The following is a 20,063-nucleotide window of genomic DNA, read 5'->3' as shown; positions in this document are numbered from 1 at the left end:
CCAGGAGCCTTTGTGTATCATCCAGCTTTGGGGCACAGGGCAAGATAGAGAGATATATAGAGTATATCTGGGGCAGAGGGTTGGGGGAGAGAAATAAAAAACACCCAGCATAGGAAGTAACTAATCCAAGCTTCTGACTTTAAAGGTACTGAGCCTCAGAGGGGGAATCCTGGCCCGAACACTGTGGGTGAGGAGCATAGCTGGGCCTGGGTACCACTTCACACTCCTCCACTCTCCATGTGATTTAAAAAGTGTTACGCATACCTTGAAATATAATTGATCTTCAAGTTAGCTGGACATGGCCTATTTTTCATTTATGGATGGTGTGTTCTACAGCCACTTCTCCATGTACAGTTTGTATTCTCCAGGAATTACTTTGTATACGCCTGCTTAGCTTATTACTGTGTTACATTTGGCAAGAGAGTTGAGTTTCCCACGTTTTAAGGGGCTATAGTTCAGAACAAAAAAAAACTTATAGCAGGCATATATATGTAAACACAATGAACTTGCAGAGCATGTTTGAAGTTCTGCAGTGAAGTCTAGCTGCTCACACACTTTGGTGTCCAGCTGGGGCACAGGAAGGATAAAGAAAGTGCCTCCATCTAGAACCCCAGCTCAGCCCCTGACCCTTAATGAGCTGACAGACCACTCTCCCATCCTACTTAAATCAAGAAATAGCCATGTATTGACTCACAATTTGCTCAGGCCTGGAAAAATCCTGCAGGAAATGTTAAAAGTCAGATGGTCTTTCAAGCCCTTTTAAATTGAACTACAAGAAAAGAGTGACTCATTAAGACTCATTTTGTAGATATTAACTGAGTTATAAACTCAGTATGAAAGATAAGAGATTTGACTCTCAGTTTCCTTACATATTTTTAAACTTTACCTCTATATGGAATAAGGTGACCTATCCAATTCTTTGGAGAACAGAAGCTTCCATTGATCAGTTTCCTCATTTTTCATTTGTTCATTAAATCCATCAGTCCAAAAATGTTTCTTGAGCCTCTGTGTTTGCTGCTGTGGGCAAACAAAAGATAACAAGGAAAATTTGTTTGCCTGGAAACATATGCTTTCATTTGCTAAAAGATATTTTCTCATTTATACAGTTCTAGGTTATCTAGTTTTTCCTTCAGCATTTTTCAAGCTATTATTTCATTAGTCTTCTGGTTTCTATTGTTTTCATTGAGATATCATCTATTTATCTTATTTTACCCCTTTGGAAGTAATGTTTCTCTCTGGTTACTTAAACATTTTTTTAAAAAAAATCCTTGGGGCTGGTGCACTGGGATGACCCAGAGAGATGGTATGGGAAAGGAGGTGGGAGGGGGGTTCAGGATTGGGAACACCTGTGTACACCTGTGGTGGATTCATGTTGATGTATGGCAAAACCAATACAGTATTGTAAAGTAAAATAAAAAAATAAATAAACAGATATTTCCACCATAAAAAAAAAAATCCTAACTAGAGTTCTTAGGACAACATGAATTGGTGGTTTCAGTTTTGGAACATTCTTGGCATTATCTCTTCTAAACATTTCTTCTGCCCTATTCTCTTTCTCTCCTCTTCAATTTCACACTTTTCCCCTCCATGCTTAAATGGACTGTCTTCTATTGATCTGTTTTCTAGTTCACCAATCTTCTCTGAGATTAATCTGTTTTTAAACTCATTTATGATGTTTTTAATTTTAGTTATTGTACTTTTCAATACTACAATCTCTGTTAGATTATTTTCTACATATTTTAATAACTGACAAAATTATTGTCAGATATCTGCAGATTATCATTTATTTTCTTGAATATAATAATCACATTTTTGTCATGAATAACTTTAATATCTGGATCTTCTGTGGGCCTGTTTCTATTGTCTATATTTCTCTTGGTTTTCAATCATTTGGTTTTTTTTTTTTTTCCTGTTATGGTTGGTAATTTCTTACTGAATGCTAGATATTGTATATAAAAATCGTAGAGATAAAGACAGGCTCTGGATAATATTAATATCCTCCAAAGAAATTACCTTCTACTAGGCACTTAAGGTAGGGCAGAGGACCATAATCCAGGCTGACTTAAATAAGGTTTCAGCACAGGCAACAAAAGCAAAAATAGACAAATGAGACTACATCAAACTTTGAAACTATTGTTCATTGAAGGACACAATCAACATAGTGAAAAGGCAACCTATGGTTTATGAGAAAAGACTTACAAATCATAAATCTGGTAAGGAGCTAGTTTCCAGAACATATAAAGAACTCTTACAATTTAACAACAAGAATTAAATAACCAAATTTAAAAATTGGCAAAGGATTTGAATAGACATTTCTTCCAAGTTGATATACAAATGGCCAATAAGCATATGAAAAGATGTTTCATATCACTAACTATGAGAAAAATGCAATGAAAACTGCAGTGAAGGGAGTTCCCTGGTGGTCCAGTGATTAAGACTCTGTGCTTCCAACGCAGGGAGCCTAGGTTCAATCCCTGGTCAGGAAACTAGATCCTGCATGCCAGAACTAAGAGCCTGCATTCCACAAGAAAGATTCTGTTCATGGCAATGAAGATCCCATGTGCCGCAAACTAAAACCTGGTGCAGCCAGATAAATCTTTTAAAAGTGCATTAAAGGGGCCAGAGCAGCCAGTGGCAGTGGCAGTGAGGGGCATCCATTCTACCAGGGCATCTGTCTGCTGGACAACAGGTCTGAGAAGAATGTGCTACAAGTTGAGGTTCTGGGAAATAACACAAATGTCCATTGACAGATGAATGGATAAAGAACATGCAGTACGTATATACAATGGAATACTCAGCCACAAAAAAGAATGAAATAATGCTGTTTTCAGCAATAAGATGGACCTAGAAATTATTGTACTAAATGAAGACAGAAAGACAAATATCATATGATATCACTTATATGTGGAATCTTAAAAACATTATACAAATCAACTTATTTATAAAACAGAAATGGACTCACAGATATAAAAAACAACCTTCTGGCTCATATAATATGTGCAACCTTTAAGATGTTTTAGTACCTTTATCTTTAAAACAAAATAAAGTACTTTACATGCATGACACATAACTGTATACACCCATCTATGTATACATATACAAAGGTGTTGCTGAGTTTTAGTATTTCATTGACTTGGAGGCATAATGTTATCAGTGCAGAGATTAAAAGCTGATAGTGCCTCATGTATATTACAGATTTTAATAAATTTTTAATTTAATGCATACTGTGGATTAAGACTGATAAACTGGAAAATACTAAAGCAAGTATTAAGACTCTATCATCTAAAACAGATTATCAATATAGAGAAGTTTTCTCATCCATTTATTCATTCATTCAATAATGTGAGTTGAATTAGTTGAGATTAAATATTAAACTTGTATTGTGTACTGAACTGTAATAGGTAATTAGGAATACAAAAGCAGAATGACTTGGATTTGTTGACAGTAGGGAACTGTTGGATGTACCTGATCAGAAAAAGGGACATGATGCAATATACTAGGAAGGTTAATCTGGCAATTCATTTGAGGCAAATAAAAAGAGAAAATACAGCCTAGTGATAATAGCATGGACCTTAGAATTAGAGGGAGTAGGTTCAAATTCCAACTGCACTGAATAGAGAGCCCCAAAATAAAGCCACACCTATGGTCAATTACTCTTTGACAAGGGACGTAAGAATATACAACGGACAAAAGACAGTCTTTTCAGGAAGTGGTATTGGGAAAACTGAACAGCCACGTGCAAATCAATGAAGTTAGAACACTCCCTCACACCATATACAAAAATAAACTCAAAATGGCTTAAAGACTGAAACGTAAGACTTGAACGTAAAACTCCTAACAGAGAACGTGGGCAAAATATTCTCTGACATAAATTGTATCAGCATTTTCATAGGTCAGTCTCCCCAGGCAACAGATATAAAAATGAAAATAAACAAATGGGACCTAATCAAACACAAGCTTTTGCACAGCAAAGGAAGCCATAAACAAAATGAAAAGATAACCTACAGACTGGGAGAAAATATTTGCAAATGATGTGACCAACAGAGGCCTAATTTCCACAACATACAAACAGCTCACTCAACAAAAAAACAACCCAAATGAAAAATAGGTAAAAGACCTAAAGGGACATTTCTCCAAAGGAAAAATACAGATGGCCAATAGCCACATGAAAAGATGCTCATTATCACTAATTATTAGAAAAATGCAAATCAAAGCTACAATGAGGTATCACCTCACACCAGTCAGAATGACCACCATCAAAAAATCTACAAATAACAAATGCTAGAGAAGGTATACAGAAAAGGGAACCCTTCTACACTGTTTGTGGGAATGTAAATTGGTGTAGCCACTATGAAGAAGAGTATGGATATGCCTTAAAAAACTAAAAATAGAGCTACCATATGATCCAGCAATCCCACTTCTGGGCATATATTTGGAGAAAATCATGATTTGAAGATACATGTACCCCAATGTTCTCAGCAGAACTACTTACAATAGCCAAGATATGGGAGAAACATAAATGTCTGTTAATAGATAAATGGATAAAGAAGAAGCGGTATATATACAAAATGGAATATTACTCAGCCATGAAAAATAATAAAAATGCCCTTTGCGACAATATGGATGGACCTAGAGATTATCATACTAAGTGAAGTAAGTCAGAAAGAGAAAGATAAATACCATATAACATCACAAATAGGACACAAATGAACCTATCTACGAAACCGAAACAGACTCAGACATAGAGAACAGACCTATGGTTGCCAAAGGGGGAAGGAGGGGAAAGATAAACTAGGAGCATGGAATTAACAGACACAAACTACTATGTGTAAATCAGATAACAAGGTCCTATTGTATAGCACAAGGAACTATATTCAACATTATATAATAATCCACAATGGAAAGGACTATGAAAAAGAATACATACGACAACCTCAGTATGTATGGTGTGAAAAGGCACAACCTAATGGTCTGAGATACTGCTCTTTCTTTCTGACCTCAATCATCCAAATACATTACCATAAGTGTTGGAGAAGACTCTTGAGAGTCCCTTGGACAGCAAGGAGATCCAACCAGTCCATCCTAAAGGAGATCAGTCCTGGGTGTTCATTGGAAGGACTGATGTTGAAGCTGAAACTCTAATACTTTGGCCACCTGATGCAAAGAGCTGACTCATTTGAAAAGACCCTGATGCTGGGAAAGATTGAGGGCAGGAGGAGAAGGGACGACAGAGGATGAGATGGTTGGATGGCATCACCGACTCGATGGACATGGGTTTGGTGGGACTCTGGGAGTTGGTGATAGACAGGGAGGCCTGGTGTGCTGTGGTTCATGGGGTTGCAAAGAGTCGGACACGACTGAGTGACTGAACTGATCTGAACCATAAGTGAACCAAGACTGAGATTTACGCATATTGAAAACTGCTTAGCATTTCTGCAATTTCTGGAACAACACATGCCATAATGACGTGCATGCAAACTTGTCTGATTTAGACTCAACTTATGAGAATTACTCGCATCAGGCTTAGGTAAAGTAAGATTCTAACTCATCCACACCTTATTAACTGAAAAGCTCAAAACAAAACAAAACAAAAACCAGTCACTTGTTTTCTTTCTTGTTTCTTTCCAGACAGGGAATGAGAGAAGATAAAAAGGAAAAGGGAATGGGCTGTTAATCTCTCCCTTGAGGAAGATCCTCAGTGGTCTAGATAGAGGCTTATTTTTATGCTTTAAATTCTGCTTTCCCAGGGGCTGAAGGGAAAAGTAAAGAGAATGAGAATTAAAAAAAGCATTTCATCAGAAGATGGAAAAGTTCAGAATTCTTCAGGTTTTCTACCTCTCTTGGTCAAGGTCAGATGAATCAAAGTAATCTTAAATGAGAAAGAGAAGAGAGCTAGTGCTGGAGAAAAGGGAGACAATAATGACAAAACAGAAGACTCTCCAATTGTTCAGCTCCTCTCAAGGCCATGGCACATACAAAGCCCACTGAGTCAGCAGTGAAGCAACAACCTAGAGTGGCATCTGCAAGGGGGCTCAGGCCCTGACTTGTGACTGAGACATTGAAACATAGGCACCTTGCCTCAGTGCCACAGCTGTTTTTCTCCCAGTCTAAGCTGAGCTGGGCTGATATGTCTTGCTTAAGTATCAGTCCCACTTCATGCCTGCAATAAAAGAAACAATGAAAGTGCAAAAATAAAAATAAACTTCCCAGAATAAACTTCTACAAGACAATCTTTCAGCTATTTAAAGACAGAATCAAGTCCACGTAAGTTTGTCTCCTCCATAGTGTACATTTTTTCATCTCTTCAACTATACCTTGTATGATGTAGTTTTAGCTTTTGATATACTCCTGCTGGTCAAAGTCATTTTCAAAATGTGACATCTAGTTCAGTTCAGTTGCTCAGTCTTGTCCGACTCTTTGCGACCTCATGAATCACAGCACGCCAGGCCTCCCTGTCCATCACCAACTCCCAGAGTTTACTCAAACTCACGTCCATCAAGTCAGTGATGCCATCCAGCCATCTCATTCTCTGTTGTCCCCTTCTCCTCCTGCCCCCATTCCCTCCCAGCATCAGAGTCTTTTCCAATGAGTCAGCTCTTCACATGAGGTGGCCAAAGTATTAGAGTTTCAGCTTTAGCATCAGTCCTTCCAATGAACACCCAGGACTGATCTCCTTTAGAATGGACTGGTTGGATCTCCTTGCAGTCCAAGGGACTTGCGAGAGTCTTCTCCAATACCACAGTTCAAAAGCATCAATTCTTCGGCACTCAGCCTTCTTCACAGTTCAACTCTCACATCCATACATGACCACTGGAAAAACCATAGCCTTGAATAGATAGACCTTTGTTGGCAAAGTAATGTCTCTGCTTTTCAATATGCTATCTAGGTTGGTCATAACTTTCCTTCCAAGGAGTAAGCGTCTTTTAATTTCATGGCTGCAGTCACCATCTGCAGTGATTTTGGAGCCCAAAAAAATAAAGTCAGCCACTCTTTCCACTGTTTCCCCATCTGTTTGCCATGAGGTGATGGGACCAGATGCCATGATCTTAGTTTTCTGAATGTTGAGCTTTAAGCCAACTGTTTCACTCTCCTCTTTCACTTTCATCAAGAGGCTTTTTAGTTCCTCTTCACTTTCTGACATAAGGGTGGTGTCATCTGCATATCTGAGGTTACTGATATTTCTTCCAGCATTCTTGATTCCAGCTTGTGCTTCATCCAGCCCAGCTTTTCTCATGATGTACTCTGCATATAAGTTAAATAAGCAGGGTGACAATACACAGCCTTGACATACTCCTTTTCCTATTTGGAACCAGTCTGTTGTTCCATGTCCAGTTCTAACTGTTGCTTCCTAACCTGCAGATAGGTTTCTCAAGAGGCAGGTCAGGTGGTCTGGTATTCCCATCTCTTTCAGAATTTTCCACAGTTTATTGTGATCCACACAGTCAAAGGCTTTGGCATAGTCAATAAAGCAGAAATAGATGTTTTTCTGGAACTCTCTTACTTTTTCCATGATCCAGCAGATGTTGGCAATTTGATCTCTGGTTCCTCTGCCTTTTCTAAAACCAGCTTGAACATCAGGAAGTTCACAGTTCATATATTGCTGAAGCCTGGCTTGGAGAATTTTGAGCATTGCTTTACTAGCGTGTGCTGCCGCTGCTGCTGCTAAGAGATGAGTGCAATTGTGCGGTAGTTTGAGCATTCTTTGGCATTGCCTTTCTTTGGGATTGGAATGGAAACTGACCTTTTCTGGTCCTGTGGCCACTGCTGAGTTTTCCACATTTGCTGGCATATTGAGTGCAGCACTTTCACAGCATCATTTTTTAGGTTTTGAAATAGCTCAACTGGAATTCCATCACCTCCACTAGCTTTGTTCATAGTGGTGCTTCATAAGGTCCACTTGACTTCACATTCCAGGATGTCTGGCTCTAGGTGAGTGATCACCCCATCGTGATTATCTTGGTCGTGAAGATCTTTTTCGTACAGTTCGTCCGCGTATTCTTGCCACCTCTTCTTAATATCTTCTGCTTCTGTTAGGTCCATATCATTTCTGTCCTTTATCGAGCCCATCGTTGCATGAAATGTTCCCTTGGTATCTCTAGTTTTCTTGAAGATATTTTTTCTCTATTTCTTTGCATTGATCGCTGAGGAAGGCTTTCTTATCTCTCCTTGCTATTCTTTGGTACTCTGCATTCAGATGCTTATATCTTTCCTTTTCTCCTTTTCTTTTCACTTCTCTTCTTTTCACAGCTATTTGTAAGGCCTCCTCAGCCATTTTTCATTTTTGCATTTCTTTTCCATGGGGATGGTCTTGATCCCTGTCTCCTGTACAATGTCACGAACCTCTGTCCATAGTTCATCAGGCACTCTGTCTATCAGTTCTAGACCCTTAAATCTATTTCCCACTTCCAGTGTATAATTATAAGGGATTTGTTTTAGGTCGTACCTGAATGGTCTAGTGGTTTTCCCTACTTTCTTCAATTTAAGTCTAAAGTTGGTAATAAGGAGTTCATGATCTGAGCCACAGTCAGCTCCCAGTCTTGTTTTTGCTTACTGTATAGAGCTTCTCCATTTTTGGCTGCAAAGAATATAATCAATCTGATTTTGGTGTTGACCATCTGGTGATGTCCATATGTAGAGTCTTCTCTTGTATTGTTGGAAGAGGTGACATCTAGAACTAAATGCAATCCATTGGATGTGAGAAGTTTACAAGGAGGAAAGGATATCATTTCCTTGTGACAGGACCAATGATTTCATAGTACTTATTTGAGCAAACTCTGGGAAACAGAGGAGGACAAAGGAGCTTGGTGTGCTATAGTCCATGGGGTTGCAAAGAGTTGGAGAAGACTTAGTGACTGAACAACAACAATCTTTGAGAAGGGAACTGTCTTTGGAACTTACTAGTCTCAGGTCAATCCAAGTATCCTTTTCTATAGCAATCTTGACAGACAACCAGCTATCCCTTCTTGCACATGACCAACCAATAGAGAATGTGTCATCTATCCATTACTAAGATAACAGTGCAAAAAAAAAAAAAAACCACCTAAAAATACAGTGACTTAAAACTATAAGCGCTTATTTAGCTCATAATAAACAACTGGGACAGCAATTTAGTCTGGGCTTGCCTGGGCAGTCCTGGACTTAACTCAATTCAGATGTCTGGATGTTGGCTGGCCAGTGCAGGAGACATTGCTGCTGGTTTGATGCTGGTTGATCCCTGTCTTGGGAAGATCCCCTGGAGAAGGAAATGCCAACCTGCTCCACTATTCTTGCCTGGAAAATTCCATGGACAGAGGAGCCAGGCAGGCTACTGTCCATGAGGTTGCAAAGAGTTGGACACAACTGAGCACACACACACACCTTCAAGCCAGTTACAAATCCAACCCCTGTGTTTTTAATGTATAATGCCTTAATAGCATGTTTGCATTTTAGTGTAAAACCTTAAAAAAAAAACTCAGAAGAACAGTAGAAATTAATTAATAATGACAAAATTATAGACTTGTAGGAGAAAGTTTTCTACCAGGAGAGTTCTTCTATTTCAGTTGTCTGTCTATTCACAAGGCTGTACTTAGCTAATAGCATCCTTGTCTAGGTTGTTAATCCTTCTTTCCACAATAGTAGTTGAACTGTGCAGAGAATTTATTAAAATTATAGCCTTGAGTGATACTGATTTGGAGGAGATACAACCTAATGATTTTTTTCTAACATAAATTCTAATGCACATTATTTCTCATTCTAACATCTGTGATGAGCAGCTCTACATAAAAAAATTCTAAGGGTTCCAGGTAATCATGCCAGCTGTAACAACACAACATTAAAATGATTTTCTTATGTAAAATCTGGAAGAAGTTAGAGCTTTCAGATATTAGGCTTGTTTTTTGGCATACATAGGTTACTATGATCATCATCTAAGTTTATTTTGTATTTAGCAACTTTATTTCCATTTTTACAACCCTCTTATGTCATTGAATCTTCCCTACAATCTACAACTCTGACTCAGTGAACACCAGGTGAATCACAAGCTATACTTGTTTTATTTTTAGTGCGAAGCATAATCCTGAGGGAGTTGCAAATGCTCAAAAACAAAAACCTTGTAAGGCCAAATAACATTCCTTTACACCATGGAGTGTCTCCCATTGCCTGAATCTTAATACATGTCAACAGAGGGGGCAGCATGATGCTTTCAGGAGAAACTGTGCCCTCTGCACTTTTCTGAGGCTTTTTTCACTGTGACAAAAAGCACAAAGGGCAAAAGAAGAATACCACGTTTAGTCTATCATACAGCTTCATTCTATTACTTACAGGCTGTCTGTGAGATGCATGGGAGAAAAGACAACCAGAGTATCTCCTTTCCAGACAAAACAAACTCTCTTATCAGAGATGAGAAAACTGTGCTAAAATTATGCTAAATTAAAGCATGTCAGGAAACAGGTTCCAAATAGGACTCAAAAGCTATTTTTAAACAAAGTGCCAGCTACTTACTCTGGTAGAAAGTTTGCCACTAATTAATTCTACTTTAGCTGTTTCTATTTGCTTTAGAAAACTTTGTATTTAATGTAGACTGTGGTAAGAAGTGAATTATGAATTAAAGCTGAACTTAAAACATTACTGTACAATTCAAGCATTTTCTTTCCTTCCAGATGAATTTCATATGGATGAAATAACATAATGTCAGGCTTTAGTTTTACATCACAATGAATGTTTATCCTGAAAGTGGTCAATTGCTTGAGCACATTGTGGTTTAGCAGCAGCTTTGCCTAGAGATAGGACAAGGGTTTCTCTCTACAACCTACAGGAAGGGTGAGGCAGAATGACAAAAGGGAGGGATGTTAGTAAGTTGATAGATGAATGAATAAAGAAAATGTGGTACATACATATACATAAATATATATATATATATATATATATATATATATATATATATATATAATGGAATATTACTCACTCAGCCAAAAAAAAAAGAATGAAATAATGCCATTTGCAGCAATTTAGATGGACCTAGAGATTATCATACTCAGGGAAATAAGTGAAAGACAAATATTATATCACTTATATGTAGAATCTCAAAAAATAATACAAATGAACATATTTACAAAATAGAAATAGACTCACAGAAATAGAAAACAAACTTATGGTTACCAAAAGGGAATGAGGGAAAGGGAGGGAGGGAGGGGAGCACAAATTACTTTGGGATTAACAGATAAACACAACCATATACAAGGACTTCCCTGGTGGCTCAGATGGTAAAGCATCTGCTAACAATGTGTGAGACCTGGGTTCAATCCCTGGGTCAGGAAGATCTGGAGAAGTAAATGGCAACCCACTCCAGTATTCTTGCCTGGAAAATTCCATGGACAGAGGAGCCTGATGGGCTACAGTCCATGAGGTTGCAAAAAGTTGGACACGACTGAGCGACCACTTTCTTTACTTTACTATATACAAAATAGATAAACAACAAGAACCTACTGAACAGCACAGGGAACTCTATTAAATATCTTGTAATAACCTATATTAGAAAAGAATCTGAAAAAGAGTATATATATTAGACACATATATGTAAATGGCTGAATCACTTTGCTGCATAGCCAAAATACTATAAATCAACTATACTTCAATTAAAAAAAAAAAACAAATAATAGTTAGGAGAATAGGCTCTGGATCAAACTGTCCAGGCGTATGTGTGTGTGTCAAATGAATGAATATATATTCTCCAATTAAAACATTTAAACATCACAATATATTTTCCATTTCAGTTTGAACAACATAATTCTAAATTTGACTTTATCTATGAATCAGGGTCTTTGTAATTTTTGGATACAAGTCCCACTGTCTCATGCAAAGACTAGGTTTGGAAAAGCAGCAATTTTTGATCTTGGTACAATTGAAAAATTGAAAGAGAATGCTTGCCATCTAGTGGAGACCTATTAAACTTCAGTGCTGCTTCTGACTTGCGTCAAATTCCTGGTTTCAAGTGAATTGTTCATTTCTCATTTTTTGTGAGAAATTTCCTTCATATAATTTCTTATATAGATTTATAGGAGGAAAAGGGTCTGTGGTAGAACAAAATAATGATCATCATCATCAATATCAAGTTATCCTTTAATCAAACAGGATCTGCTTTATAAGATAACATATGTTTGGTTCAGTTCAGTTTAGTTGCTCAATCGTGTCTGACTCTTTGAGACCCCATGAATTGCAGCACGCCATATTATAGTATTTTCAAGTCAGGCTTGAAAGAAAATTCCAGAAAATAATCAATAATAGAAAAGAAACATACTTGTTTAAGGAGTTACCAGCATTTCTTCCACAGTACCTACATAGAAGAGTCAAGAATATAAGTAGATTCTTGCTCCCAGATTTCTATCTGGTTTTAAGGTCCAGTTTTTCTGTAAGTAGTCTCCATTCTTTCATTAAATTTTTTGTGAATGAAAGTCTGATCATGAAGTTTCAAGCTATTTTGTCTTTCAAGGAATCATTTCCTTTTACCATCAAAACACACCCAAAACAATTTTTTTTTTATTTTATTTTCAATTTTCTTTTTTCTTAATGGAGTGTTTAGTAAGTACTTCTTGGGTTGAGTTCAGTATTACTTCTTTAATTACCATAGAGATTAAACCCTGAAGTAGCCAGGTCTTATGAAACTAACTCACATCTCAAGAAACAAATTACACTGGTAGGCTCACGGGCTGTGGCAATGATGTACAGTTCTTGCATCAGAAAGGAAACTAACCTACATGTTGAATAAGGTTCCTTCTTTCTAAAAATGAAGAAACTTGACAAAATATGGATGCTAATTCTTAAAAGAGGCAAGTAAGTGGATTCCATAAAATTAATTTGAAAGGTTAATAGTTTTAAAACATAATGAGATAGGAGCTATGGTTACGATGGGGGGAAAGGTGCTACTGAGACAGAGAGAAATGTATTTGTGTGAAGAATAGAGTAGACAATGGTTCCCAGGACGTTCTATCTTTCAGCGTGAGCTTTCAGTGAGGCTACCTTTTAATCTATATTTTGAGCTGCTTATCCATCAACCAAGCTTGAGTTTTTTAGTTACCCTTCAGGTAGTCATAGAGAATCCCCCAAAGAATCACAGGCATGTGATAAGGGAAGGGCACTGATATCACCATGCCATGGGATCTATGATACCTGCTCATGAAATTTGTTTATGCTATCTGGTCTTGCTTGTGCTTGCTCCAAATGTACCACTTCCATCTGCAATGTGCTGTTGCTGGGCCTGTCTGGCCTTATCATTTGAGAAGTCTGAAAGGACTCAGTTCTCAATAGAAAGTCATCTGATGATACATGGCCAGGCATCCTGCCTCCACCAGGGACCAGGAACATCTCAAAAGGCACATAATTCTCCATGGAAAATGGCATGACCTCACTCCAGAACTCAGAGTTTACATTACGATTTGCCCACTGAGGCCTGCCGCAAACTTCATGTAGCATCTTTTCTTACCAATACTTTTTTTTTTTAGTCTGCTCAACTGTATGACCCAGGTGACACCATGGCCTGGACCTGTTGCTGAGCTCTGTCTTACTCAAGTTTAAAATGAAGTCGCTCAGTCGTGTCCAACTCTTTGCAACCCCATGGACTGTAGCCTACCAGGCTCCTCTGTCCATGGGATTTTCCAGGCAAGAATCCTGGAGTGGGTTGCCATTTCCTTCTCCAGTAGATCTTCCTGACCCAGGGATTGAACCTGGGTCTCCCACATTGCAGGCAGATGCTTTACCATCTGAGTCACCAGAGAAGTCTAGATCCCATTTAAAGTCGTCAACCTTTTATGCATATGGGCAGGAGAAGCATTACTAGCTACAGAATTATGCTTCCCCCCGAACTCAAGGACCCACCATTTATTGAACCTTTTAATTTAAAGATACAGTAATTCCTTTTTTACTTTAGAAGAGACATCTAGGCAAACCACTGATCAACTGATCTCTAACATATGTACAGATGTGGCAGACACTTGACTCTTTATAGGATTTGTCAGCCACATTCCTGCACCATGTCTTACCAATACCTCCACAGTACTCTTCTGCAAATCCAACCCAATCAACATAATGTTATCAAAGTAAGTAATTCAGTTATATAGTGCAAAATGTCAAAATGGCCATATCTTCTCAGACTATATTATGACAGAAGGCAAGAGCCTTAAAAACAACCCTGCACAAACCTATAAATGGATATTATTATCCATTCCATATGAATATAAATTGTTTTTTTTTTTCTGGGTAAAAGGAAATATTTTGGAGATCAACTTTCTCCTACTACTGAATGGATGTTTCTTAGCTCTGTATCTCATTACCTTGGCCAAGTTGCCATTAATTCTGTGTTATTTAGTCTGGTATGTGTGTAACACACTTGCTAATACTTTGCTGCTGTTCAGTTGCTAAGTCATGTCCAATTCCTTGTGATCCCAAGCACTACAGCATGTCAGGCTTTCCTGTCCTTTACTACCTCCTGGAGTTTGCTCAAACTCATGTCCATTGAGTTGGTGATGCCATCCAACCATCTCATCCTCTGTTGCCCTCTTCTCCTCTTGCCCTCAGTCTTTCCCGGCATCAGGGTCTTTTCCAAAATGTCAGCTTTACACATCACGTAGCCAAAGTATTGGAGCTTCAGCTTCAGCATCAGTCCTTCCAATGAATATTCAGGACTGATCTCTTTTAGGATTGATTGGTTTGATCTCCCTGCTGTCCGAGGGACTCTCAAGAGTCTTCTCCAGCACCACAATTCGAGAGCATCAATTCTTTAGCACTCAGCCTTCTTGATGGTCCAATTCTCACATCCATACATGACTATTGGAAAAACCATAGCTTTGACTACACAGACCTTTGTTGGCAAAGTGATGTCTCTGCTGTCTAGGTTTGTCATAGCTTTTGCTAATATTACTCAGACCCAATTATCATTCAAAATATGCTAGTTAATCATAAGAGGGACCATTTGAGATTAGTAATAAAATAGGTCAAATGCATAACTACCAGAGGGCTTCCCAGGTGGCTCAGCTGGTAAAGAATCCACCTGCAATGCAGGAGACCTGGGTTCAATCCCTGGGTTGGGAAAATCCCCTGGAGAAGGGAAAGTCTACTCCCTCCAGTATTGTGGCCTGGAGAATTCCATGGACTGCATAGTCCATGGGGTCGCAAAGAGTTGGACACAACTGAGTGACTTTAACTCACTCATAACTAACAGAAGAAAATGGAAAAGTTTCCTCTACTGCAATCATTATTACCATGAGATATCTTAAGATCTTGAAACTAGCAAAGAAATGTTTCAAGTCAAAGCATGACTTTGGGACTTCCCTGGTGGTCCCAGTGGTTAAGCATCCACCTGCTGACACAGGGGGCCCAGCCTCAATCCCTGGTCAAGGAACTAGATCCCACATTCCACAGCTAAGAGTCTGGATGTCGCAACTAAACATCGTGCATGCTGCAACTAAAAATGAAAACATTCGGCATGCCACAACCAGAGATCCCAAGCGCTGCAACGAAGACCCGATGCTGCCAAATACACAAATGTTTCAAAACAGAAAAGAGTTGATGACGGTAATGCTACACAATGCTCAATGTGTTCATTTGTTGGTTGGACATGCACCAAAGACAAAGTGAGAGTAAAATGCACAATTTAAAATAAGAATCTTTTTTCTTTTAATTTTATGTATATGTTGGGTGAAGAATTTTATGACCTGAAAAAGTCAAAATTGTCTTTTTTTAATAATGCATGAATAAAATGAATCTAAAATACAAGGTCTACCCTTTAGAAAATCATAGAATTATAGTTGAAAAGGAACTCAAGGTTACATGGTGCATATACCATTCTGGTATTTTACCCTCATGATATTATAGTTTCTCCAAAGCAATCACTAGCCTATATTTGAACCTATGTGAGAACTTAATGTTTCTTAAGGTAGTGCGCTCCATTCTTGGAAAATTCTGACTGTTAACATTTTCTTATATTTAGCCAATATCTCTCTATAGCTTCCATTTACTAGTTCTAGTTACAGTCCAAGGAGCCTTGCATAGCCTTGCATGTGTGTGTGCTGAGTCGATTCAGTCACACCCAACTCTTTGTGACACTATGGACTGTAGTCCACCAAGCTCCTCTGTCCAAGGGACTCTCCAGGCAAAAATATTGGAATGGGTTGCCATGCTGTCCTCCAGGGGATCTTCTGGACCCAGGGATTGAATGTGTATTTCTTGTCTCCTACATTGGCAAGTGGGTTCTTTACAACTAGTGCCACTTGGGAAGCACCTGGTATTTAGGATAGTGCTGCCAAACATATGTGGGCTTTTTCTTTCAGCTTTATTGAGATTTTTTTTTTTTGAGATTTTTATTTGACAAAAGCACTATATAAGTTTAAGGTATACAGCACAATGATTTGACTTATATCATAAGTTTAGTGAATATCCATCACTTAATACAGATAAAAATAAAATAAAATATATTTTTCTTGTGATGAGAACTCTTAGGATTTACTCTCTTAATAACTTTCATATGCAACACAGAGCAGTGTTTATTAGTCATGTTGTACATTATATTCCTAGTACTTATTTATCTTATAACTGGAAATTTGTACCTTTTGACCACCTTCAGAATTCCCTTTCTCCCTACCCCCATTTATGGTAAGCACAAATTTTATTTATTTTTCTACAACTTGCTTGTATTTTGAAGCATAACTGACCTACAACACTATGCCAGTTCCTTGTATACAACATAGTGATCAGATACACGACAAAACGATCACCATGATAAATCGTTACCATCTGTTAACCTATGAAAGTATTACATTACTATTGACTGCTATTATTTTCCATGTGACTGATAATTACAAATTATTTTAGAATCGAAAGTTTGCACCTCTTAATCTCTCTCAACTATTTCACTCATCCTCTCCTATCTCCCTTCTCTCTGGCAACCACTTGTTTGTTCTTTGTATCTATCTTGTTATGCCTGTTCGTTTGTTTTGCTTTTTAGATTCTACATATAAGTGAAATAATACAGTATTTGTCTTTCTCTATCTGACTTAATTCACTTAGTGTAATATCCCCTAGGTCTATGTTGTCACAAATAGCAAGAAACTTAAGATGACATAGAAAAATGTAAAGATATATCACATTCATGGATTGGAAGAATTAATATTGTTTAAAAGGCCATAATATACAAAGTAATCTACAAATTCAGTTCAATCCCTATGAAAATACCATTGACATTTTTCACAGTACTAGAACAAATAATCCTGAAATTTGTATGGAAACACAATACTGAATAGCCAAAACAGTCTTTAGAAAGAAGACTAAGGTCAGGGTATCACACAGCTTGATTTTAAACTATACTACAAAGCTACAGTAATTAAAACAGTATGGTGCTGGCACAAAAACAGACATATACCTCAATAGTTGTCAGTCCAAGAAGCAAAACTAACCAGCTGCTTCAGGAGCCAGAAGGACTCCAGAGAACTTGGCATCTCAATCAAGACTTCTATCCCGTCCTCTTGAAAATGGAAAAGAAAGGAAAAGAAATAAGAAAATCAGAGAATTCATTAGAAAACTGAGCAAAAAGCAGAAATTCAGGGCACAAATTTATGGAAAGTCATAAGAAGAAAGTAAGCTCCTCAATACCCACCTCCCTCCTCATGCCAAAATCCTTGGATTTCCTAAAGTTAAACAATAAACAGTATAGACTAACTTTATTTGACTGTTAAATAAAAGGGTAATCTCAGAAGGCTAGAGAATCTGAGAATATTTAGGATGCACACATTACTTTTATACTACTTTTCTACCATATTTCTGCTGTTGGTTACCATTTTGAGGAACTCAAATACACGACCTTATTTCTACTCCAGCAAGACTCATATCTATCCCAATTAAATTATATTTGGTATATTTAGCCCATTACTTAAGCTTTTAGAGGATATTTTAGATCCTAATTTTATCATATCATATACTCTTTACCATAGAGTCATAGTGATGGCACATTTGATTAGCCTTTCTTTATTATTCTCATCAATATCTTCAGTAAAAATGTTAAGTCTCACAAGGTAAGAGGGAGAGCTTTTAAAACAACCACTAATGGGTATCAATCAGCCAGTTGTTGTTTTAGAAATTGCACACATATCACCCCATGTTCTCAGATTTAAGAAGCTCCTGTCAACTGTCCTGCTGAAGCCCATTAATGCTACTCTAGCATTTTCTTGATCTTCCCAATGAGTCACCCCATTAATTTAAAGCTGTTTGAAATGTGTCTGGGAATTTTCTCTGCAGATAATGACAAATAAAAAGAAACAATGAGCAAGGATTATTTTCCCTATCAATATGATGGTTCTAAACTACTTTACAAACTAAGATCAGACTTTTCTTTTACAGTGATATCTTTTTGACCCCAAATAGCCAAAGCAATCTTAAGAAAGAAGAACAAAGCTGGAGCCATCATACTCCCTGACTTCAAACTATGTTTCATATATTGGATTACAGTAATCAAAACAGTATGACATTGGCATAAAAACAGGCAGACAGGTCAATGGAAAAGAATAAAGAGCCCAGAAATAAACCCATGTACATAAAGTAAATTAACTTACAGAATCTTTTCAATAAAAAGTATTGGGAAAACCAGACAGCCACATGCAAAAGAATTAGGTTGGACCCCTATCTTATACCATACATAACAATTACTAAAAATAGATTAAAGACTTGAAACCATAAAACTCTTAGAAGAAAACATAAGCAATAAGCTCCTTGACATCAGTCTTGGTGATGATTTAACTTGGCAACAAAAGCAAAAGTAAAGTAAACAACTAGGATTACATCAAACTAAAAAGCTTCTGCAAAGAAAACATCAACAAAATTAAAAGATAGCCTACAGGAAAGAAAAGAAAAAAATTCAAAAATGGGCAGAGGATTTTAACAGACCTTTTTTTAAAGACACATATAATTGGCCAACAGACTTTGATAAGATGCTTAATATCCTTAATAATGTGGGAAATTCAAATCAAAACCACAATGAGATATCACCTTAACTCTGCTAAAAGGGCTATTATCAAAATGACAAAAAAACATCAAGTGTTGATAAAGATGTAGAGAAAAAGGAAGCCTGTGCACTGTTGATAGAAATGTTAACTGGTGTAACCATTATAGAAAGCAGTATGGAGATAGCTTGAAAAATTAAAAATAGAACTACCATCTGATCCAGCAATTCCACTGCTGGGTATTTAATCAAAGGAAAAAAAAGACTAACTCAAAAAGACATTAGTACCCCATATTCACTGCAGCATTATTTACAATAGCCAGGACTTTGGAACAACCTGAGTGTCCACCGATGTGTGAATAGATAAAGAAGTTATGGTGTATAAATGGAATATTATTCAGTCTTAACAAGAATGAAATCTTGCCATTTGTGACAACATATTGATAGGAGCTGGAGGGCATTATGCTAAGTGAAATAAGTCAGAGAAAGACATATGTTATTATTTCACTTGTATGTGAAATCTAAAAGAAAAAAAAATCTCACAGAGAACAGATTGGTGGTTGCCAGAGGCAAGGGTTGGGGGATGGGCAAATAGGTAATGGAGTTAAAAGGTACAAACTGCTTAAAAATGCTCAGAAGTGCTTCTTCTTGCTTATGTCTGAGTTCATCTAGACATTTAGTCTCACAAGATCAGAACAGGTCACACTTGGAGCCAAAAGATGCGAGGACAGACAGCACAGCAAGCAAGCAGAGCAGTATCTGGCATTCTCCTTACGTAGGAGTCTCAAAGCAATCCACCAACCCAGGGGCTGGCTCATCTTCCCCCAAATAACAGCTCAAGTGGGAGAGAATGAGACCCAAATGGACACGTGCGATCGGGGAACTAGGATCCTGCAAGCTGTACAGCATGGCCTCAATAAATAAATACCTGTGAAGTGACCAAAAAAAGACCAAAACTCATCAATACCCCAAACCAAGACTGACAGGCCTTTCAGTACTGGAGTCAAAGAGACATCACATTTACTAGGAGACAGAATTTTGCTGGCAAAAAGCACATAAATTCTGCTTCATGAAACAGATTGCCTAAAAGGGAATTAGAAGTTAA

At 37.6% G+C, this 20,063-nt stretch overlaps 1 long non-coding RNA gene and 1 other non-coding gene across 7 annotated transcripts in view; one reads left to right on the top strand and one right to left on the bottom strand.

The window, feature by feature from the left end:
* LOC138423206 (uncharacterized) overlaps positions 1 to 20,063 on the bottom strand; it is a 55,448-nt gene that overhangs the window by 23,392 nt on the left and 11,993 nt on the right. For 4 of the 6 annotated variants that reach the window (XR_011250174.1, XR_011250172.1, XR_011250175.1 and 1 more), the window contains 2 exons: positions 17,387 to 17,488; positions 887 to 1,017 (listed from right to left, as the gene is read on the bottom strand). This is a non-coding gene — a long non-coding RNA (uncharacterized lncRNA). The remainder of the gene's footprint in view (positions 1 to 886; positions 1,018 to 17,386; positions 17,489 to 20,063) is intronic. The other 2 variants (XR_011250177.1, XR_011250176.1) reach the window with 2 other exon arrangements.
* TRNAG-UCC (transfer RNA glycine (anticodon UCC)) lies at positions 2,414 to 2,486 on the top strand. Its single transcript has one exon. It is a non-coding gene; the product is annotated as a tRNA-Gly (tRNA).

Source organism: Ovis canadensis, chromosome 18 (genome assembly GCF_042477335.2).
Source record: "Ovis canadensis isolate MfBH-ARS-UI-01 breed Bighorn chromosome 18, ARS-UI_OviCan_v2, whole genome shotgun sequence".
NCBI lineage: Eukaryota > Metazoa > Chordata > Mammalia > Artiodactyla > Bovidae > Ovis > Ovis canadensis.
Note: the sequence above shows the minus strand (reverse complement) of the source record. Positions and strands in the feature narration are given on the sequence as shown.